Source organism: Orcinus orca, chromosome 7 (assembly GCF_937001465.1).
Source record: "Orcinus orca chromosome 7, mOrcOrc1.1, whole genome shotgun sequence".
Classification (NCBI taxonomy): domain Eukaryota; kingdom Metazoa; phylum Chordata; class Mammalia; order Artiodactyla; family Delphinidae; genus Orcinus; species Orcinus orca.
In genome coordinates, this window is record NC_064565.1 from 100,573,187 (window position 1) to 100,598,395 (window position 25,209).

Consider the following 25,209-nt stretch of genomic DNA (forward strand, 5'->3'; position numbering starts at 1 on the left):
CAGACATGCACAGACACACAAAAAGAGAAAAAAGGAAATATATATATATATATCTCCTTGCTCCCAAAGTCCACATCCTCAAACTGGGATGATCCGTTGTCTATTCATGTATTCCACAGATGCAGGGTACATCAAGTTGATTGTGGAGCTTTAATCCGCTGCTCCTGAGGCTGCTGGGAGAGATTTCCCTTTCTCTTTGTTCGCACAGCTCCCGGGGTTCAGCTTTGGATTTGGCCCTGCCTCTGCCTGTAGGTCGCCTGAGGGCGTCTGTTCTTCGCTCAGACAGGACGGGGTTAAAGGAGCAGCTGATTCGGGGACTCTGGCTCACTCAGGCCAGGGGAAGGGTGGGGTATGGAGTGCGGGGCAATCCTGCGGTGGCAGAGGCCGGCGTGACGTTGCACCAGCCTGCGGCGCACCGTGCGTTCTCTCGGGGAAGTTGTCCCTGGATCACGGGACCCTGGCAGTGGCGGGCTGCACTAGCTCCCGGGAGGGGCGGTGTGGATAGTGACCTGTGCTCGCACACAGGCTTCTTGGTGGCGGCAGCAGCAGCCTTAGCGTCTCATGCCCGTCTCTGGGGTCCGCACTGATAGCCGCGGCTCGCGCCAGTCTCTGTAGCTTCTTTAAGCAGTGCTCTTAATCCCCTCCCCTCGCGTACCAGGAAAAAAAGAGGGAAGAAAAAGTCTCTTGCCTCTTCGGCAGGTCCAGACTTTCCCGGACTCCCTGCCGGCTAGCTGTGGCACACCAGCCCCCTTCAGGCTGTGTTCACGCCGCCAACGCCAGTCCTCTCCCTGCGATCTGACCGAAGCCCGAGCCTCAGGTCCCAGCCCCCGCCTGCCCCGGCGGGTGAGCAGACAAGCCTCTCAGGCTGGTGAGTGCTGGTCAGCACCGATCCTCTGTGCAGGAATCTCTCCGCTTTGCCCTCCACACCCCTGTTGCTGCACTCTCCTCCACGGCACCGAAGCTCCCCCCCTCCGCCCCCCCCCGTCTCCGCCTGCGAAGGGGCTTCTAGTGTGTGGAAACCTTTCCTCCTTCACAGCTCCCTCCCACTGGTGCAGGTCCAGTCCCTATCCTTTTGTCTCTGTTTATTCTTTTTTCTTTTGCCCTACCCAGGTATGTGGGGAGTTTCTTGCCATTTGGGAGGTCTGAGGTCTTCTGCCAGTGTTCAGTAGGTGTTCTGTAGGAGATGTTCCACATGTAGATGTATTTCTGATGTGTTTGTGGGTAGGAAGGTGATCTCTGCGTCTTACTCTTCTGCCATCTTGAAGCTCCTCCCTCTCCATTGGGTTTTAAATAAGAAATGGCTCAGCATACGATGTGGGCTTCAGAGTAATCATTTGCAAGGAATTCTAGATAGTGAGCAATTTAATAGCATTAGGTAAATAATGAAATTCACCAAAATACCTTCTCTGGAAAATGTTAGAAATTCAAGTACAATGACTTAGAAGCATGGAAGCGATGACTTTCAGGATCTAGTCCAGTACAAGAATACCTTTTTTTCCAAAACAGATAATCACTTTTCATGGGTCCAGGGATGTGAAGTAGTCATGGTTATTAGTACAGGGAAAATATAGGAGACTTAAAATGCTCACTTCTTTTGCCTTCTAGCTGAACATAAATATCCTCTCTCTCATTCTGTTGTTATCCTCTACTCCTAGTTCCAACTATTTTAGACCCTTCCTCTAAATGGATCTCATAAGTGACACTTTTTTTATGTTTACAGTAGATGTTCAAGCTAGTACTGATGTAGGTTTAGCACCAATATTAGCTGTGCTTACCAATGGGCTACCTGGAGACCCCACTTCCAAAGTCTATTTCCATGAGGGACTGAGAAGTCTCCTGTAAATGAATGAATTCATCAAAATGAATGAGTTGGGAGTAAGAAGTCTGGCCAAATAACCAAGCCCTGAAATTGCAGGGGAGAAAGGATTTTAAGTGCAGCGTGGTTTTTAAGGGCAGAGCTGGCAATTCTTAGCAGGAGCCGAAGTGGTGCCCAGCACAGGTGGCAGCACTCAAAGGGACCAGCAGTCCCCTGGAGAAGCAGTGGGAGTACTCAGCGGAGGCTCTGTGGGAGTTCATCAGACTTGTTCAAGGGTACACATGAAATTATCAACTGGGAGCTATAGTTTTGGGGTGGTAGCAAAAAGCAGTGAACTTGGGGTCACTATTGTTTTACACTCTGAGGGATGAAATCTAGAGAAACATGGGTTACACGTATATATTGGACAACTCATGTATTGCTACAGATCCTATCCATTTCAGCTCTTATTCCCCCATAGCTATGGTGACCAGTTCCCTGAAGATTTCATCAAGCTTCAGCCATGAATCACCTGATGGCTCCTCACCTCCTTGCTTCATGTCCTGAAGTTTCATTGATGTCACAGCTTGGGATGCCTGTGGCAATGCCTCAGCATTTCTCATGCACAGCCCCAAAGATCTGGAGGGTTAATACTTGTGGGCGAAACTCCTGAAAATGGGAAACAAGAACTGATTGATAGATGTCCTTTTGTCCCCCCAGAGGACGAGTTCTAAAATGCATTTTATAAGTCTTCTCAGACAGCCCCACAGCTCAAGTACCTAGTCACCCCTAGTGCTTACCAACCCAATGATATATTTTGGACGGCCTGTCCCTCATGCCTGTACCTTAGGATCAGATTCCTAAATAACCCACTCACACTTCTGCCTTACCTCATATTCTGCTTTTGGGAAAACCCACAATAAGAATTTGACTTTTGAAGTTAAGCACTGTTTTCATTCTACGAAACTCTTTAAAACTGGGCCTTGAAGACATATTACCATTGGTAGACAGTTTTGGTGTTCTTCCCCTTTTTCTACCACTACCTTTGGGCTTTGTCTGCCCTTCATCATTCAGAGTTCCACGACATCTAGAACCACTTCCGTTAGAGAAGTAGTTTCATCATGTTTTAAATAGTTCACCAGATTGTATCATCAATTGGGAACCAATGGAATGCATTTGCAAGCCAAGAAAAAAATATTAGCTAATATGTGTCATGGAGTATTATGCCTGGGATAAGGAAAAATATTTGCAAGTGACAAAAGAGATTTAGCAAATACAGCCCCTCCCTGGTAATTTAGAGTTGGAACTAGAGCTTCTCTCTTCTTGCAGGTCCTCCTTCTTACAGATAAAGAATCTGAAGACAGGAAAGTTAAGTGAAGAGCTCAGGTATTCAGCTCCCTAAACTAGTGCTTATTTTTTGAACAGATACAAGAAGCCATGGGTTAGGGATGAAGCCATAGGCTCATTCGTAGTTTCTCTGTTGATGACAGTGAGGTTGATAGAAATAAAAGAGTCAAACAAAAGAGGATACTGATATATCAGCTCCTAGAATATGAGTTAGTTAGAAATCTAACCTCCTACTAAAGCAAGAATCTATTAGGTGTGTATGTCTAATTTAAAAAATACCCACATGTGTCAGTGAATCAAGTCAACTTCCATGCTAGTAGAATGCCATTACGGGTATACTGAGTTCATGAAATCAGATTCTTCTTGTCTCCATCCACCCCTATTGTATTTATCCTGCTTCCTGTCTGTTCTGTCCTTGCTTTTTGGTGACCCACTCAGGACATACCTTGCTCTTGGTCTTTGTACATCACTCCTGGCTTTACTGCCTATACCCCTTTTCTTGACACAGGACCTCTTAGGGCTGCTATCCAAGTAACAGGTGCCATTCGGGTTGGCTCAGTTCCCAGGCCTCACCCCTCCCTGGCCCTGGCCCTGGAGGACCAGAGAGGACAACTCTCCCTACAATATGCCTAAAGGGGCTGCAGAGCCTCCATTTGAGCTTTTGGTGCAGGGGAACATGCTACCTCACAAGACAGCTGTGTGCTCTGTTAGAAATCTTTGTTTAGAAATTGTTTCTATCATTGCATGAGAATCTGCATCATTGTAGGTTTTGTGCCTCAATTCTGGTTCAGCCTTAGAAAGCAGTTAAGCCTGCTCCATGTGAAAGTTCTTGATAGTTCAAGGCATTTCTCAGACACATCCCCATTCTTCACGCTCAAGACTAATATCATATCCCTGAGCACTTCCAGATTCCATATATGATAAAGGTTCTAAACCCTACACTGTCTTATCACCTGCTCTGTGTTCCATTTCTGTCTGCCCTCCTAAGGTACTGTACCCAGGGATGAATTCTTCCCTCCAGATGACATCTGCCCAGTGTAGTCACCACGAAGTTATTACTTTTGGTTCACATTGAATCTGTGGGTTAAATAAATTCATAGATCTTTATTTCATGAACCAAATCCAAATTAAATTTCTTGCCTTAAATCATTTTTGGAACAAGGTGAGCAATAAGTAAATAAATGCACAAATGAATATAAAAAAATGATTAAATGTGCTCAATATTTTCAGTCCCAGTTTGAACCAGACATATCCCATGCTATACATTTTAGTGAGAACACTTTATATGTTCAAATTATTAATAGTTTATAGAATCCTTTCACATCATTTGTGTTAGACTTTACCACACTAGAATTCAAAAATAAGGAAAGCAAAAAGGAACCAGCCATTGTTTTTCAAACAAAATGTCATTGTTTTTACTAAAATTCTGCATAAATTACTAACTTTCCCTCTTTTATCACAAAAAAATAGTTTGAGTGAATGGTTCCCATTCTGTTCCGTAAAAATCAGGATTTTAATTATAGTCAGGAGCCTAAAATGATCCTGATTTGCCATTTTCTAGGCTGCCTATTGTGATTAGAATTAAGATTTTCAGAAATATGAAGATTTCAGGGTTCTTTGTGAAGAAGAAGCTGGCAGTGACACTGTGGGGACTTGTGAAATATAACATCATAATATTAATAACTTGAACCATTCACTCAAAGTATTTTTTTGTGATAAAAGAGGGAAAGTTAGTAATTTATTCAGAATTTTAGTAAAAAGAATGACATTTTGTTTGAAAAACAATGGCTGGTTCTTTTTGCTTTCCTTATTTTTGAATTCTAGTGTGGTAAAGTCTAACACAAATGATGTGAAAGGATTCTATAAAACTAATTTATCACACTCATTTTGAAGAATTACCTTTTCTTACAAAATTGGGAAATGGACTGAACAGTAGCATTATGGAGCATCTAGCAGGAGAAAGGCACAGAATGAGGCATGATGTCAATGGTTAAAAGAGTCTGTACTTAATCTCACAAAATGTGCATTTTATTAGAGGTGACACATATAAATGGAGATAAGGCACTTCGACAGCCTGGATTTGATCATGAAGAGCTTGAGAGCATTTGGAGAAGAAACGCAAATCTACAATGTTTGGATGAGGGTTTGGATAAGGGAAGGAAGTCACATAGGATAGATGACATCTAACTGGGCTCTGAAAGGGGGGCTAGAATTTAAATAGGAAACATTATGTACATATGGGGTTACAATGTACTTTCTCATGGAGGGGGCTTCTGAGAGCCCCCCACAGTGCTCCCTTTTCTGACCATCCCTTGTTAGGAAGCATGTCAATTTGACCTCATTCTGTTGAGGGGTAGACTAACAACAGAACCAGAACCAAGTCCAAGGAGAGAGGGTTGTTTAGACGCCCACCTGCCCAGTTTCTGTAGTGAGATCCAAGTCACACAAGACTTCCATTTAATTCTTCCTGCACTTGGGCTGTGAATTAATGCAAAAATTCCAGGAAATCCAGGTTTCAGGACAAAAACTGAAGAGCAAAAGAGGATAGCCATGGGGAGAAAGAGTTCTAGACAAAGTAAATCTACATGGACAGATGGTGATGAGCCTAATTATTCAGTTCTGTTCCATCTTCCCATAAAGGTAAAGATGTGTGTTCTTTTTCCTGCAATAGCCGAGATGGTCTTGTCCTTAAATGAAATTCACACATATGTGAGTGTAGCTGTAAATGAATTGCATGGGGGCTTTTGTTTCCAGTTTAAAAGGAAAGAAGAAGGTATGTGTAAGCAGCAGATGGTAATGGAGAAGAAGATATGGTGTCTAGTACACTACCTGGCCTCATGGACCATGGCTAGCCAGGTTAGAGGCAAATCCAAGGAAGCTACCACCAGAAGGGTCTCAGTAAGTGCAGTTTTATGGAAATGTGTGACAGACAACTGGAGACTGTGTCATTGTCCTACCTTGGCCAAGGCCATAGCACTACTATTGACTGACAACCTAGGGTAATGGTCCCCTTGGCATAGACATTGACATTAACAAAGAGGTCAGTCTTAGTGATGGCAGAATTCAGATTCCTCTAAGTGGCTTTGGAAATTGAAGGCAATGATCAGGGGAGCAGAGCAGGAGACAGAAAGTGATGGGGTTAAGTAGTGACTTGCAGTTGACAGATCGGTGAACATAAGAGTGAATTCCAGTGAGTACCCCAAGAAATACCTGAGGAGTTAAAAGCTGTGTATGAGCAGGCAGGAGTAAAAGCAGATCTGTGTTATTACTGATCATGTGTCCCTTTTACAGTCTTGGAAAAAATCATAACTTTCAATATTTTCTTTGGAGCCCAAACAATTCTCTCTATAAAAATACCAGATTGGAGCAACACCAAGGTCCATGGGTGTTAAAGTAATTTCATGAGGCCGAATTGACCACTGAGAGCCAACATGACCCATTCACTTATATTCCCAGCACCTTAAAAGCCATGATCTTATGATGTACTTGAGAAACTCTGCATAGTTTGGACTGCAGGGGTGAAGCAATAAGAATTGGCTCTAAAATTTCCTATGACGTGAAGAGTGGCCATCCACCTTGTAGGTGGCTGATTGAGTCCCTATAATAAGATTTGCTCTGATGTTGAATTTCCACTCTGGTATCCAGCCATCCTGGTGTTTAGAACCCTAGATGGATAATATTTCCTTCATGTGCAAAGCCTAGATTCTCCACTGAGCTCTCTTTTTCCACACATATTCTTTTGGACCTTGATCAAAATTATGCTCCAGAATCTGAATCACCTGAGCAGGCAGTGGGGCCAATGGCAATAAGCTGGAAAGATGAAGTATATGTTCAGGGGTGAGAACTGAAGGTGATGGAAATATCTGTAAAGTCATCTAACAGCTCAAACTATAGAGGAAGAGTGTCTGGGAGTAAAAGGGGACTAGCCCCTTCATCTTTAAGCAAAGTCAGAGCACAGCTCCAGGAACATGTATATGGAGAGTTGATTGGAATATGAGCTCTGGGAAGCATTGAGAATCCTAAGAAAATAGTCACCTGCTAACCTAAAATTAAAACTCCTCTGTTTAGCACCCAGTAGAGAGAGACAACCAGACTGATTGAAAGACAAAGGACCTTAAAGGTACCAACTAACAAAGTGAGTCAGGATGCACAAGACATCCATAAGATTTCCTGTGTTTATTACTTACATTATTCCTCTCTATTTACATATAATGCTTAGATTTTAAATACTTAAAATAAGCAGAGGGTATATGGTTTTGGAGTTTTTTGGTTTGTTTCGTTTTTTTTAAGGAGAAGCAAAAAAGAGTGGAGCAGGTTGTGCTAGTTTACAGATGGTCCTGAAAAAGTAGGAATACTAAGAAATCCAAATTTAAAGAGTAAAGCAGGTTACATCCCTGAGGCCTTCCAGCAGCTGAACTGTCCCAGCCAACAAGAGGCAAGTCTGTGTGTTTTCCAGTAGTAAGCTCTGCAATATTCCAGGCTGAAGTCAATGAGCAATGGAGTAAGGCAACAAGAAGAGAACGAGAAGACAGGAAGATACAAAACCAACTAGAGCCTAGGGACCAGCCTTCATCCATCTTGGAATATATGGTGCCAAGTGTACCACCTGGCACGTAGCAGAGGCTCTGTGTGAACTTTTCAACATCAGTAGGCTCTCAAGAATTTGGGGCAATGCTAATGCAAAAAGAAAAGAAAAGAAAAACATTTTTGTACTCTTTGTAGGCGAGGAGCTCTATTTTTCTTACTTGTATCTGACAATGAAGAATAATAGAAACGGGAATTCATTTATTGAGTTTTTCTGCATGGATTAGGTAGATTCCCAATAAGGTATCTGACATGTGTTTGCTAAAGGAATGAACAGATGAATGAATGAATAAATCAAGGAATGAATGAACAAAGAATGAATGAATCCTGTTCATCTTTTCCTGCATAGTGTTATAGCTAATGGAGTGGAAAGAGCACTAGATTTGGAATCAGAGCCAGGGTTTCTCCTTTATTTATTCTTCCCACAAGTATTCATTGAGCATCTGGGTGGTAACCTGGGCTCTCTGCTTCTACTACCATGACATGGTAGGATGCTGGAGCTAGAGTGCACACAAGACAAAGTTCCTTATTTGTGAAAAGGAAGGAAGACACATCATCAACATCATCATCATAAATCAATAATACTAGTCCAGATAGCACAAAGCTATGTGGAATTGGATAGATAGGTCCTTTTTTATAAAGGAAGGTTAGGAAAGAATCCCTAAAGATACGGCATTTGAGCAGAATTATACATAAAGAGAAGGAGCAAGATAAAGGTCTGGAGTAAGAGCATTTTAGGCAGAAAATACAGGAAGTGCAGAGGTAAAAATGAACCCAAGGTAGAAAAACAAAAGGCTGTCCCACTGTGGCTGGGGCATATGCCAAGGAGGGGAGCAGAGTAAGACATAAGGTCAAAGTGGTAGGTATGGGCTTCCTTCTTTTATCTGACTGTGACTTTGGGCATAAAAGTAATAGCTAACAGTGTCACAAGTTTAGAACATGTCCATCACAGTTTGCACCATCTTATTTAATCCTCACAATAACCCAATAAAACAGGCAGGTGATATTCAAAGTATTTAATGAGTACGTCATAACTACCAACCAGTTAGACAATGCCAGCCTCAACCGCCACTCTGGCCATCTAGTACAGACTGGCTTGATGTCAGGTACCACCATGGCTCCTTTTAATAGGTGAGGAAACTGAGCTCAGAGATGGGGCAATCACCTCAAAATTACACAACTGGCCATATTAACCCAAAATATATATGAAAATGGCAAGTAAACTACCTTTGATAAATGCTGCTTATAAGACTCAGAGAATTCTTGTATAATGGGAAAATAGGTAACCTAGAGATTTACTATACACACAATGGAAGAAAGAGCACTGTGCTAGGAATATAAAATCATAGAACTACTCCTGGTACTGACACTAACTAGCTTTGAGACTTTGAGTAAACCACTTTACCTCTCTCATTCTCAGAAAACCTCTAGCATGGATGCTAAATTCCCATATTTCTAGGACAGGAATTCTCAACTGGGGGCAATTTTGTTTCACAAGACACAACTGGATATTTTCAGTTGTCACAACTGGTTGGTGCAGGGGGGTGCTACTAGCATCTAGTGGGCATTCCTAGAAGTTAGGGATGCTGTTAAACATCCTACAATTCACAGGACAACCCCACTGCAAAAAATGATTAGTACTGAGGTTGAGAAACACAGTTCTAGAGGCCAGACAGGTTACAGACACTGTGAGGAGTATCGGGTGTGGCATTAGAGAGTGGTGGAGACTAGAGCAAATTGCAAAATACATACACTTTTCTAAAGGTATTTCATATAAAAATATTTATAAACCTATGTAGACTAAAGAAAAGACATATGCAGGCCTAACTGCAGCCCTGGTTACAATGTCCTTTTACAGGTAAAGATGAAAGTGTCTTCTAGTCATCCAGAAGTCTGTGTGTGTGTGTGTGTGTGTCTACACATAGGCACACACATATGTGTTCATATATATGCACTGGCAAAAAGATTTACTTTTAAGTGCTTTCCAAAGGGAGACCTTTCATCTCTCTTAGAATTGAGTCTCGTTTTTTTCGCTTCTTTCCCTGGTCTATACTTTCCCCCTCCTTCAATTATACCAGCCCCTTCCTCTTGCTCTGGCTTTAGCAAGAGTGAAGTCCAGATGCTGCACGCCACCCACAAGAGAAACTTCTGGTTTCAGTTTTGATCTCTGCATGTTGCTTAAAGCCCCTGGGAAGGAGGCTCCCTAGCTCACATCACTCCTGTAGCCTTTAGAGACAGGCGGGCTGGAAAAGACAGGCTGGCCCCACATTTACGATGTGCCCATGGAGTTATTTATGGTTTGTTTATCCACTCAGTGTGGAGCAGTTGTGGCCTATGACTTTCAGCTCCAGGGTGCATTAACAGCTTTTGGGGGGGAATTGGCAGTGTCAAACTATACAGTTGTACTGGGCTTTTCAGCCTCCCCCTGAAAAGCAAAGCCAGCATTAATCCCCAGACACTCAGGCATAGTAGCATTTCTAGAAAGACACCAATTACCCCATTGGCCAAGACACAGGGAGAAAGCCTGCAACAGGTGAGAAGCTGATGAAATGAGAAGAATGAAGTTCTCTGTTCATCATTCTCAGAGATGGGAACAAGCATGGCCAAGATAAAGCTACAGATGTGGAATGTGAGACCTCACCATGATTTCTGAGACAGGCAAACTAAAGGCGGATGGGGCATCAAGATGAAGTCTCCGAGGTGCTAGGAGCAAAAGCGCACACTGCTGGAGGGTCAGAGCTGCACCAAGGAAGTGTATTTCTTCAATGATGTGAATGAATGAATGAAATATTTCCTCTGGGAACTTGACACTTTAGTTTAAATATTTGTTTAACACCTCTATGTACAAACATCTTACTTGATATTCTGCAAGTACAAAGGTGACCCCATAGGCTACCTGTTCTCTATGGTTTATCGGGGGATAGATGTATTCATGTTCTATTGCTGCATAACAAATTCCCACGGATCTAAAGCTTAAAACAACACACATTTATTATCTCACAGTTTTTGTGGGTCAGGAGTTCCAGCACAGCTTCTCTGGGTCCTCTGCTCAGGCCACTACCAGGCTGTAGGCAAGGTACTGCCTGGGCTTCTTTCTCATCTGACAACTAGACTAGGGAAGAATCCACTTCAAGCTCAATTAGGTTGTTGCAAGGATTCTTTTCCTTTGTAATAGTGAGGCCCCCAGCTCTTTACTGGCTTTTGGTCCTTAGATCCTACAGTTCGCAGTTCCCCATCACATGGCACTCTCCATAAGCAGTTTACAACATGGTTATTTGCTTCCTTAAGGAGGAGAATCTTTCTATATAGTTTGTATAGTTTTCTAAGACAGATTCTTATATAGTGAAACATAATCACAGGAATGACATTCCAGTACCTTTACCATGTAACGTAACCTAATCATGGGAATGCTATCCCATCACCTTTGCTATATTCTATTGGTTGGAAGCAAGTCATGGGTCCTGCTCACACTCAAGGAGATTATCCACAAGGTGCAGATCCCTGGGGTCACCTTATGGTAGGTCTTCCATCCTCCACCTTGAAACCTCAAGGAGATCTCATTTCAATAATTTGTTTCAGATTACTGGAGCCCACTCTCATTCTAAATATTTGGCAAATTCTTCTGTCTAGCTGTATTATAATGAAATCTAATCTGTTACTAATTTAATAAAAGAAGAGCAGTGTTCTCACTTAGCATGAGTTAGGACTCCATGCAATTCCAATTGTCAAGAACATAGCTTACAACATGTATATGTAGATATGCAGATATATCTACATGTCTGATGCATGCAAAAGAATATCTTTAAGTGTTAATGCACAATAATAAAATGAATTCATGTACCTACATTCCACTTGAAGAGCTAGACCATTACCAACTCTATTCTATCTACCTGTGTACTTCTTCCTATCCCATACCAGAGGTAATCACTCTCTTACATTCAGTTGTTATAATTTCCTTGACTTTTTGATAATTTTATCAAAAAAAAAAATTTGTGCACTTTTGCTAAACTCTGAACATTATAAAAATGGCAAGATATACCGCAAAGTTTTTTGCAGCTGGATTTTTCCACCGAACATTCTGTTTTTGAGATTGATTGTTGTTGCTTCACGTAGCTGTAGATCAATCATTTCCACTCAAACTATTCTGTTGTGCTGTGCAAAGATGGCACAAATAAATATTCATTTTTTATCAATATACATTAAGTTCTCTCCAGTTCTTACAATCAGGAATAATGCTGTTGTGAACATTCTTACATGTCTTCCACTATCCTTATGTAAGAATATTGCTGGAATATACACCTAAAATTAAAATTACTGGGTCTTACGGACTGCAAATATTCAACTTTACAAAGAACAACAAATTGTTTTCCAAAGTAGCTGTATTAATGTAGACTCAACTTATGAGCACCCTTTAATCTACTTTAACCCCACCAACACTTGGCGTTTCAAGACTTCTTGATATTGCCAGTTGAGAAGCTTTAAAGGGTATAACTTTAGTTTGTATTGTCTTGGGTATTAATAAGACTAAGAATTTTATATGCTTATTGGCCATTTACAATTTCTTCTGTGAAAGTCTGGTTCAAATAATTGGCCTGTTTTTCTATTGTTTATATTTTGCTTACTGATTTGTAGCAGGTCTTCATATATTCCAGGGCTAAATATTTGTTAATTCCTGTGTCAATAAAATATCTTCTCATAATACATGACTTGTTTTTTACTTTCTTTATAATATCCTTTAATAAAGAGAAGTGTTTATTTATTTTATTTTATTTATTTATTTATTTATTTTTTGGCGGTACGCGGGCCTCTCACTGTTGTGGCCTCTCCCGTTCCAGAGCACAGGCTCCGGACGTGCAGGCTCAGCGGCCATGGCTCACGGGTCCAGCCGCTCCGCGGCATGTGGGATCTTCCCAGACCGGGGCACGAATCCGTGTCCCCTGCATCGGCAGGCGGACTCTCAACCACTGCGCCACCAGGGAAACCCGAGAAGTGTTTATTTTTATTGTAGTCAAATATATCAGTCATTTATTTGTGCTTAGCCTTTCTGTGTCACATTTAAGAAATCTTTTCCTAGCTCAAAGAATAGAGAAAACAAAGATATTTTCTTTTATATTTTCAAGTTTTTAACTGAAAAAAGGTATAAATGAATGAAGAGCCTAAATATCATAAAGATGTCATTATTTTCATCTTTGGTGATTTATATGTTCAGTGTAATTCACATTTTAAAAAAGTCCTAAATGACTCTTTAGAAACTTTGCAAGTTTATTCTAAAATTTATATGCAAGAACAAAGAGCTATGATTAACCAAGACACTCCAAAATAAAAGCATACAATAATTGAACTTACCCTACCATCATCTATATGCAAATTTATATACCAATATAATGATAGGTATCTATACCCAAATACATATATATGATAGATATATATATATCATATATATACACATTGTTATATGTATATATAGACTATATCTAAATCTATGCATTTATATAAGTATATATCACATACACATAAATTATATATGTCAATATGTTTAAGAATATACTTGTACAATTATATAAGGATATTTATATAACATATAATTATATATACCCATTTATACATAAGTATATATAAGACATATACATGTATAAACATACATTAAACTCTATGGAATATGTGTTGGATTTCATCAAATGCTTTTCTGGCATCTATTGAGATAATTATATATTTATGTTTCCTATGCTCAGTTCATGTGGTCAGTTACATTTATAGATATCTAGTGTGCAACCACTGTTGTTTTGTGGAATAAACTTAATTTTATTATGATGTATCATAGTTTTATATACCATTCAATTTATTTTGTTAATGGTTTGTTTAAACAATTCTGCAACCATATTTGTGAAATTAACTTGAATTTTCCTTTTTCTTTGTCTACTTGTCTGATTTTGAAATCGAGAGTATACTGACCTCATACTGAATTGAGGAGAATTTTCTCTTATTTCATCTCTAAAAGAGTTTTCATATTATTGGAACAATCATTTTCTTTAATATTTTTTAAAACTAGGACTGACATTCAGTAAGTACACATCAGCATGCCTATACCGAATGTTTATGACTGGCATTGAACATGATTGTTTGAGACACATACTATACTCATTGTTAATGATTTTAAATTATGCCTTGCAAAACTAGCCTGTAAAATAATTTGGGTATGTTGTTTTCTTCACAGGATTATTATTTACTACAGACTGAATTTTATTAATTTTTATAGAACCCTTTAGGCTTTCTATTTCTTATTGAGTCAATTCTGAGTTTTTGGAAAAATTTATTTGTTGCATCTAAGTTTACAAATATATTGCCACAAAATGTTTCATGCTATTTTCTCATTTTATATACCTCTGCTTTGTCTATACTTATGTTCCTTTTTTATTTCCAATATTTTTACTTGTGTCCTCTCTTTCTTAGTCAATCTTGGCACAGCTTTTTCTCAGAAACCATTAATAAAAGAAGTTGTGCTTTGTTGGTCTGTTTCATTTATTTATTTCATTTGTTTTCCATTTCATTAATTTCTATTTTCATCTTTATTATTTCCTTTCTTCTACTTCCTGTGATTTATTCTGTTTTCTTTTTTAATGTCTTAAATTGATTCTTAGCTCATTAATTTTCAGCTACTAATGTTACTAAAAAGTAACTTTTCATCTTCTTTTGTGATATAATTATGCTAGGCTGTAACTTTCCTTCTTAGTACCCTTTTCACTAGATGTTAAAAATTGTAAACGTATTTTCATTCTCATTTAGCTGTAAGGATTTTTAAAATATTATTGTTACTTCTTTTTTGACCCATAAGATATTTAGAGCTTATAAAATTAACAAATATGGATGTATTTGAATTTATCTTTTGTTAATGACTCCTATCTTAGCTTCACTCTGATCAGAGAACATGCCCTGTAGATATCTATGTATTAGACATCTCTTGAGACTTCTTATATTGCCTAGAATACTGTCAGTTTTTATAAATGTTTCAAATGTGCATCAAATGAATGTATATTGCTACTTTTTGGAAATGTCTTCTATGTTTTTAAATCAAGCTTGTTGATTTAATATTCTATATTTTTAATATGATAACCATCACTATTAATAATATTATTTTACTTCTTGACCTATTAATAACTGAGAAATGTGTGTTGAAATCACTTGTGAAGACAGTAGATTTGTACTTTTCTCCCTGTAGATGTATCTTATTTTATTTTATTTATTTTAAGTATAGCTAACTAGATGTTTACAAGTTTATAATTGTTATTTAACAATTCTTATGGAATTAAACCTTTTATTATTATGTAGTAACTCTTTTATTAAAAATGCCTTTTTTATTTGCAGAATGATAAATATGATATGATATCATTTATATAAATTTTGAAAACACATAGATATGTTTATGAATATTATGGAAGAGGTTATTTAAATGAGATTTTTTTCTATTGTCCCAATTGTGACTATGTTCCTCAAGCTGAATATATCCATCCATTCTAAAGAGGTTATATATATGGCAAATCATCTTCTCCAAATCTGTGGCTAGTCTTAAGTCTTTTCTTTAAAGGTACCTTTTGGAGATCTGATGTACAGAATGATGACAGTAGTCAACCAGATTGTAGTATATACTTGAAATTTGCTGAGGATAGATGTTAAATCTTCTCAACACACATACACAAACTCACATACATACACACAAAATGGTAACTATGTAGAGGTAACGAATAGGTTATCTAGCTTGATTATGGTGATCTCATATATATAAGCAGCCGCATGGCACAGGGATATTGGCTCGGTGCTTTGTGACAGCCTGGAGGGGTGGGATAGGGAGGGTGGGAGGGAGGGAGACGCAAGAGGGAAGACATATGGGAACATATGTTTATGTATGACTGATTCACTTTGTTATAAAGCAGAAAGTAACACACCATTGTAAAGCAATTATACCCCAATAAAGATGTTAAAAAATAAAATAAAATAAAATAAAATAAAATATGCACAATTTTTACATGTTAAAGATATCTCAATAAAGTTGTTTTAAAAAAGACACACACACACAAAGATTGATAAATTCAACAACATAACATTTTTAAATGATTATTTCTCAAAAGGTAACAATACCTTTTGTTTTCAGATGGCTATCAAAAAATTTTAGTATTTTTTTCTGCCATGTCTTTTTCCATTCTTTCACTTTCAGGCATTTCATCTCCTTATGTTTCAGATGAGTTTCTTCAAAAAGTATTCTTAAATATTTTTTAAAATCCAATAATTAAACTCTTTGCCTTTTAACAGTTGGGTTTAGTCCAGTCAGATTATTGAGATTATTAGTATGTTTGCATTTGTTTCTACCATCTTCTTTTTACTACTTATTTGTTCACTTTTTTATACTTTTATTTTTCTCTTCACCCTTTCACCACATTCTCATTCTGTCTTCATATCTCTTAACACACTTTCTTATTCTCCTTGTCCCTTTGTTTTTCACTGTGGGTAATTTGTTCATACATATATTCCAGTTCAGTAACAATCTCTCAGTTTGTGCCTCATATGTTGTTTTCCCATATAATGAGCATTTAATTTTGGCAATTTTATTTATTTTTTAATTTTTTTGGTGCAATGTGGTTATTTATGGAGAATAAGAGAAGTCAAAATAAAGCACAACTTACTAAAAGCTGATTGAGACCACAAATATCACAAAAAAATGAGGAATTAAAGCAATATTTATATTCATTAACAGATTAACACTACTATTTTATTTTTATTTATTTATTTATTTTTGCGGTACGGTGGCCTCTCACTGCTGTGGCCTTTCTCGTTGTGGAGCACAGGCTCCGGACGCGCAGGCTCAGTGGCCATGGCTCACGGGCCCAGCCGCTCTGCGGCATGTGGGATCTTCCTGGACCGGGGCACGAACCCGTGTCCCCTGCATCGGCAGGCGGACTCTCAACCATTGCACCACCAGAGAAGCCCAACACTACTTTTATAATACTTTTACCCTGAAAATGTTGGCTGAAGACTTACTGATTGCATCTTCCTGTGATGGCCATTTGTAAATCATTTTCTATAAAGAGAATTAAAACAGAAAAAATGTTAGTTCTTCTACCAACGTAGACTGATTTTTTTATTGATAGTTTAGAAATGAGTTTTTTTTTTTAATGTTCTATTTGTATCTTTTCCAAATCTGTCTGGTCATCTTTATCATCTCTTTTTGTTTGTTTATTCTGTTTGAGATGTCCAATAAAGAAAACTGGATTTTTGCATGGGGTATGGAGGATATAATTTGTCTCTAAAATAGGACCTATTTATAAGATCTCCTTTTCTTTCAAGTAATTTAGATGCTTTCTGATTAATTTTCACCACCCCAGTTTTTACACATCCCAAACATAACATAAGGTGTGACTCTCTGTGAATTATTATTAGCACTAATAACAATCCTTTAATAAAGTGCTGGAGCTCATCCCATTTTTCTTCCTCCTTGTTACAGAGTAGGTATTATTAGCAACTAGTTACCAGGCAAGTGGACTATTCTCCTGATGTCATTTATCTACAGAATTATTCTTTAATTTGCCCATAATTGCCCTTGGGCAAGCCTAAGCCCAAAGACAGATTGATGGCTCCTTGCTCTCCACCCCATCCGATTAGGCACCGTTCACGTTACTGCGCTATGCTGTAGCTCAGATCTTATCCAGAAGCCCAAGGGAACATCAATCAGCCCCACTCAGTGACAGGACCCAAGGCCCCAGGGGTTTAACTTAGAAGTGATTATTGACAATTGAAAAAGTTTTTTTTGTTTGTTTTTGTTTTTTTTCCGAACTACCACCATGTTGACTCTGTTACTCAAGTGATCTCCCAAGCTGGACTTGTAGAATCATCAGAATAAGAGAATGTGACTGTGCTGCTGGTGATGGGAATGAGAGAAGGAATTCTTTTCTCCACAGCCTACATTTCTCCACAGCCCTTTAAGAAAGCACTGTACTGAAGTTTCTCTTTACCTGACTACATCCCATTTTCTACGGATGACTCTTCCTCACTGTGTTGGACCCAGAAGGAATGAGAGCAAGTCCAGACAGTGACATCCATAGACAATCACTGAGTCCCCTTTCATCAATCCATACCTTTCACCCAGTGAGCGATCACCATACTTTATCTTTCCTTCTGATCCTGTATGGCAGTTGTTCAAGGGGTAGAAACTATTATAGTTTTTCAAAGTTTTACCGGGTACAAAAGCATTTTCCATATATTATCTCATTTAATGCATACAACATCCCTATGAAATAGGTACTATTAGGATTTCCATCTTATAGGTAAGGCACTTCAAGCCTAAAAATCTTCAGTTACTTGCCCAGGGTCACACAACTGAAAAATTGCAGAGCTAGAGTAAAGACAGCCGCTTTCTTGTTTTATATTACTTATCTTTACAACAACTCTGTGAAGCGGATGCTGGTCTCATTGTACAGTGAGGAAACCAAAGCACAGAGAAGTTAGGTAACTTATGCAACATCACACAGCTAAATATGTGGCCGAGCAGAGAATGACACCAGAGCAGATTGAGTGGAGAGATGATGCTCTTAACCACAGGCTATGCTGCTATGTCTTCATCTGCCAATAAAACTAGAAGATGTGGTAAGAGTGTTGGTGCATCTCACTTTATTTTTATAACTATCCAATGCTAATAAATTTCTGTTGCTGCCCAGCCCTCCACCTGAGAATAGTATTTATATGAATATACACTTGCATAGAATAATGTTATTGTAGAGTGAGAATAAATAGTGGTGCAGTCTGGAAATGAAGTGAGATAGATAGAGAAATTTATTAGCATCAGAATTCAGGAGAACCTTCTCTGACGTACAGTTGTGACTTGTTGTGTGTTCCTTTATGTATTGAAGAGGGAAGTGTCCATTCTCTATTACTTAGAATAGGGTTTCTCAATTCTAGTACTATTGACATTTTGGACCAGATAATTCTGTTGTTTAGTAACATCCTCTGCATTGAAGGATATTGAGCAGCATCTCTGGCCTCTATCAACAATATGCCAGTAGCATTCCAGCCATCTCAGTTGTGGTAATCAAAACTATCTTTGGGAATTCCCTGGCGGCCCAATGGTTAGGGCTCGGTATTTTCACTGCTGTGGTCCCAGGTTCAATCCCTGGTCAGGGAACTAAGATCCCACAAGCCATGTGGTGGGGGAAAAAAAAAATTTTCAGACATTGCCAAATGTCCCCTTTAGTCCCCTAAAATCACCTTTAGTTGAGAATCACTAATTTAGAGGATCTCAGAGAGCAAATATAAAATAATTTGTCTGTCTCTAAAATTAGACACTGCCTGCACTGAGTTGGTTAGACTGAGCAAGAAACCCCAGGGAGGGGTCTTTAGCTGGAGTGAGAGATTATCCTGCACCAGAGTTGAGTGTCAGGCCCGGTATGCCCATGCCCTCTTCTTAGCAAGAAAAAGGAGATGAGGGAACTGAGGGGACAGCCAGAGACTACAGGTGTGTTCTGAAGATTCAACTTCAAAGAAACTAGAGTGTGTTGGAACAAGTGTTTAGTAATAAAGGGGGAAAAATGACACCTTTTATTTACTGAAATATCATACATTTATATCATTTAATCCTCATGATAACCCAATAAAGGAGGTATAGTGTATCGTTTCTGTTTTACAGATTAGGAAAGGAATGTGAAAGATGCTGAAAGACTAGCCCAAGATTAGAAGGTGAGGGAACTGGAACAGAGGACAGAATTGTCTGACTCAAATGTCTATACTCCTTCCAATGTACCTTAAGGGTATAAAGATAATTCTCCAGAGATGATGTGGAACTGTTAACATTACACTGTCCTTTCATTCATTCATTCATTCATCTAACAAAATATATGCACACCTACTCTATGGAGATACTATGGTATCCACCAAGGGTGCAAAGATAAATAAAATCTGATCCCAGCCTGACAGATCTTAGATTAGTGAGAGAAAAATATATTTAAAAAATTACAATGCAGTGTGCTAAACACAGTGAAGAAGAAATGCATGCAGAGGCTGCTGTAAGAGGGAAACCTAATGCAGCCTTGGGAATGTGATGGGGAGGGTCTCAGGGAAGGCTTCATGGAAGAGATGGCATATGAGCTGGATCCAGGGATGTCAGGAGTTGAGATTTGTTCTAGGAAATGACAGAAATCCCATAATTTACCACTACAAATCAACTGCTACAAATTGAAGTTTGCATCTAACAACAGAAAAGAGCACTAAAATTTTAAGTTAAAAGGAATGACAGAGTGTGTTGGGCTGAGTCATTTCCTTAGGGAAGTAGGAGGACTGATTGCTATTTGTATTAGTCAGTGTTCTCCCAAGAAATAGAACCAATGAGAGAGAGGGAGAGAAAGAGAGAGAGAGAGAGAAAGTGAGACGGAGAAAGAAGGAAAATTTTAAGGAATTGCTCACATAATAATGGTGATTGGCAAATACAAAATCTGTTGGGGGGGGAGGAATTTCAACAGGCTGGAAATGCAAGTAAAAGTTGATATTGCCGTCTTGAGTCTGAATTCCACAAGACTCAGCAGGTGGGGAAACTCAGGCAGAGTTTCTACTTTACAGTCTTGAGGCAGAATTTTCTCTTCTTTGGGAAACCTCAGTCTTTTCTCTTAAAGTCTTCAACTGAGTGGATAAGGCCCACCCACGTTATGGAGGGTAATCTGCTTTACTCAAAAGCCTATTAATATAAACATTAATCATATCCATCCACATATAAACTGGTGTTTGACCAAAAACTAAGTACCGTAGCCTAGCCAAGTTGACAGATTAAGTTAACCAGGCTACCACTAAATTTAGTTGCATATTTTAATACAGTCCTAGAGCCATAAATCCTAGCCCTAAATCAGGTCGCTGAAAGAGATCGAAGAATTCTTAAGGTTTTGGTGATTCGACACCCATTTTAAATACAAAGGAGTTTGCTTTTTAATGAACTTTAAGATGAATTTTTTCATAAAATGATAAATTAAGTAGTGATATTTTAGTTTGAGGAAACAGTCATGTGTTTCTAATGTCATACACTAAAAAGTCTTGACTTGGGCTTTGTGTGTGCATGGACTTGTGTTTATTCATTCTTGTTTCTTAACTGACAAAAGGATGAAATGATTTCATTCAGGTCTAAGACACTAGTATGTTGTATGCATGTGTATATATATAGGCAATAGTGTCCATGAAGAGAATTTGTTGATTACGTCAGGACTATCATTTCGACTTTGAACAGTGAATTTTCCAAAAAAGGAACCCCCTTGCAAAAGTCTATAAGATTATCTCCCTGGAGTTCACTGCCATTTTTTGATCTCTTCATTTTTAAAAAATGCATTTATAAGGAACATATCAAATTCTTAGCCAGAAATCTTTAATTTAGTAGCCAGTTAATTTGTTGCAGAATTCACACACTTTGAAAGGCAAGGCATACAAAGAAATCTCTGATAAATCTAACAAAAATGAATCAGTCAGTAGGAAAAAAGAACTTTCCCCCCAAACTTCACCCTGACAGATAAGAGGGTGTCAGAAGTCCATAAGAAATGGCGGGCGTATCCAAACTATGTTTGATGACAAAAGCAAGAATTTTGCTCTGGTTCTGTAAAACGATGGGGGTGAGGGGTTGGAAAGAACATGATAAATTATTCAGGTTTAAGAGAGAGCGATAAAAATGTAAATGCAACCCTGCCACTGAATCTTTGCACCAGCTGAATAAATTCAGACTAGAAGCTGAATCAGCATCTTGCCTCTGATTAAAACCAATTGAAAGCACAAAGACAGGAAGAAGAAAACCTCAGAAGCTCTTTGGAAATGACAGATAAATTGATCAAGCATAACTGCAACCCTAAGATGAAACAGTTTTACTGATATTTACAACAGACCAAAGAGTCCTTCCAGCTCGCTTCAAATGGAAATACTTGTAATCAAAGAATCAGGCTTTACTTAAGCCCAAAAGTGATTATTACTTCATTAATTATGGTCATGTCTGCTGTTTCATCGTGAGCACATTTAATCTTTTCCCAAGAGCAGTACATTAGCTTCATTTCGTCTTTAATCAGAATATCCCTTTCCAAGGATGTTCTCTGCAGCGTGGATCTAATAGCTCTATATGCCAAGCAGATTACCCACTTCAGCCCTGTGCTCAGCCTAACTTTATAGTTTAGAATGCAAAGTATAAAGAAACCTTACCACCTGGCAATGAAATGAAAACATTTTTTTGTATCTATTTTAAAACAGATCAAGAGATAGGGTATAAGTGTAAGTGAACGTATTTTTCTTGTACAGCCCAGTGATTAAAAGCATGGGTTTGGAATCCAGGCTGTCTGGGTTCAAAGACAGACCCGCCACTCAAAAAAGCCAGCTGCTCAACTTCCCTCAGCCTTTCTTATCTCTAACACAGGGATAATTACAGGGTTTGTTGTGAGGATTAAATGAGTTAAAACATGTAAAGGGCTTAGGACATGTCTGGCACATAGTAAGTGCTCAATAAATGTTAGTTCTTATTAATATTATGCTTACATTAAACATATGCCACCCACTTAGGAGTTAGACAAATGGGTTGAGCACTTAATAGAAAAATCACCAGTCAGTCCACTGAGCCACTCATGTGCATCTGTTTAACAGGACCACCTTGTCTGTCCATTTATATGCATAGATAGAATTACATGGATAATGGCTGATGTCTATATTCTCTCCCAATTTGGCTATAAGCCGTTAGGAGACATTTTAATGTCATAGTGTAGTGAAAATTATAAAATTCTATTGACATCAGATAATAAAGCTGATTAATGAGCACATTCACATATATCCATTGGGAAAGGTCCGTGTGCCCAGAACTATGCCAACCGTGGTAAGGCACAAAAAGAACGAGAAAACACTCTAAAGCCTTCCAGACACTGACAACTGTTTAGGGAGAAAAAGGCTTATCCTGAACTACAAAAAGATTAGGCTGTTATGTGAATTATGTAATTACAGACAGTTATACAATAAGGTAATATACCATAATGTGCTATTTGTGGGTTGACAACTTTCTGCAAAGGAAAATGAGAGGTGATGAAGCTGGACTCGGGACCCATGTGTTGGGAGTGGTAGATGTGCATACACATATTTACTCCATCCTCCCACCGTCAGGTAAAATTTCCTGGGCTCTACATCCCTGCCCATCCTTCTTTTCCAAGGAACCATTTAACTAGACAATTGTGGGAGAAAAGAAAAACTCCTTCCATGGCAAAATGGCATTCTGCAGGGATGTTGACAGTTTCTTATCCACTTCATCTTTGCATGTGGCTCCAGGGAGTTTCCTCCACGATTAGCAGGGATCCTGTAAGGGCCAGTAGGGCTGGAACAGCCTGCATTGTCCAGGCAATGGCACCAAGCCCACACCCAGCCTGACAGCATCCTGCAGCCGTGTGTTAACTCCCATTCCTCTCCTGCATGTCCTGTGTTTCTCCCTGGCTTTCTCCACGGCCAGCAGAGGAAGGTGAATGTCACCCTTAAACTATGTCACACAGCGTCACCAGCGACTGGAGGTGACCTGTTTATACACCGTGGTTTCTCCTAACCAGGATTTTTTTCCTGGCCCTACCCTCTACGGTCACACCAGAGGGCACAGTATGGGCCTGGCTTGCAGCCCGGTGTACCTGTCTATCTTGGGGAGAGATCACATTTAGGCTTGGGCATGTTCGCTTTTCTATTTAAACCAATTTGTTGGCAAGTCAGTGACCTAAGCAATTCAAGGAAGTTCATACAATAGCTTCTTCCTCGCCACCGCTCAGTAGCACTCTCTTCTCCTCCTCCAGGAAACAGCTTGTCCTCTTTGCTTAAACATTTCTGCTCTGGAAGGACAACCTGCTCGGGCTGATCCGTCAGCTGCAGTTTTCAGTCACAGGGAGTGATGGACTGGACTTACTTCTTTTGTGTGAAATTCCTGGCTGAGTGACCTCACCTTTGCAGGAACTAGGTCATAAATTGCACTGACTCTTTTTCTGGTACTGCAGACCCATTCTGAGCTCAAGACAGTGTGCTAGGTGCTGAGTGAGGACTTAGAAAAATAAGTCATGTATAATTCTTGCCCTCATGTTGATAAGAATTTAGTTTTACTATGGGATTGGTAGGAAGTGGGGACAAGAATATCAATTATTTTAATAGAAGGGAGAAGCCCAGGTAGGTAACTCGGGAGACGCTTTGAAAGGGAACAGTGTAAGCAAAAGCACAGATGCAGGAGAGGCCAGGGGTATTTGCAGGCCTAGGAGCAGAAGTGGATGGAGGCCATAGGTCACTGAAAAGCTGGTCACTTCACTCTTAGGTGAAGCAGAGAATTTCAGAGAACAGCTGTCCCTCTCTTAGGGTTTTGAATCTTGCCCTCTCGAATACCACACTCAATTTGGGGCCCACTTCACATTAGTTTCTTGAAACTCAAAATGCATAGTAACGCCCTGAAGAGTTGTCCCAGACACTAAGCCCTTGTGGTTTCTAAAAATCAGAGAATCGTTACTTGGAAGGGAGAGATGCATGAGCTATTCGCCCTGCCCATCAACTCCTGGAAAGTAACATAATAAAGTTACTGGGCAGAGACAGTCTCATACAGAACAGCCAGTATACTTTTTCCTATCTTGCTAATGTTAAAAACTGGAAAACTATATCATTACTAAAACTATCAGTCATTAGAATGGGCTCCTCTGGGAACCAAGGAGCATTGAACAGTGTAAACAGAGACCAAATCATTTTGTCAAAAATTCTTTGAAAGGGACCCTCTGCTAAGTGGGAGATTGGCTCCACTTGTGTTTCTAAATCCAAATCATGCTGTGGTCCAGAAAACTATTTATAGTCCATAACATGGATGACAGGAATGAAGAGGAGGAGAGAGGCAGAGAAAGAAAGAGATGAGCAGTCACTGGGGAACAGAGTGAGGAAGCCAGGAAGGATGTAAGAAGGAAGAAGACATTGCTCTTACAACACGTGGGCCAGGATTTAGAAGATATTGAATGAGAATAACTCGGAATTCTAGCATTATGACTACCTTAAGTGAGATCTTCATTTTTGTGACAAAAGTGTGTGTATTGCCATTTTGGCCATAAATTGGATAAGAGAACAGATTGTACTACCCTGGTTAGAAGGAGAGGGTTAAGGGTCAGCTTTAGGATGACTGCACAACACCAAGGACCTCCAAATACTGAGGGGAGGTGGTGCTAACTAGGTTCCTGGGTTGTGATAGCTGGCGTCTCTGTCCAGCACCCCGAATTATAACAAGGGCTTGAAACCATGTCAAGCGCAAAAAGACCTAGAAGGATTCTAGCTCTTGACCACCTACGAGCTATGGGACATTTCCCTTTGTAACAAAAACTGAACCAGTCAGATTAAAACTACCAGCCTGTTGAATGAGATAATTTATGTGACAGTGCCTTGAAGTCAATAAAAGCACTGTGCCCCAGTAAGGTATCATTATGCAAATCGAGGTATAATATGAGGTTCCT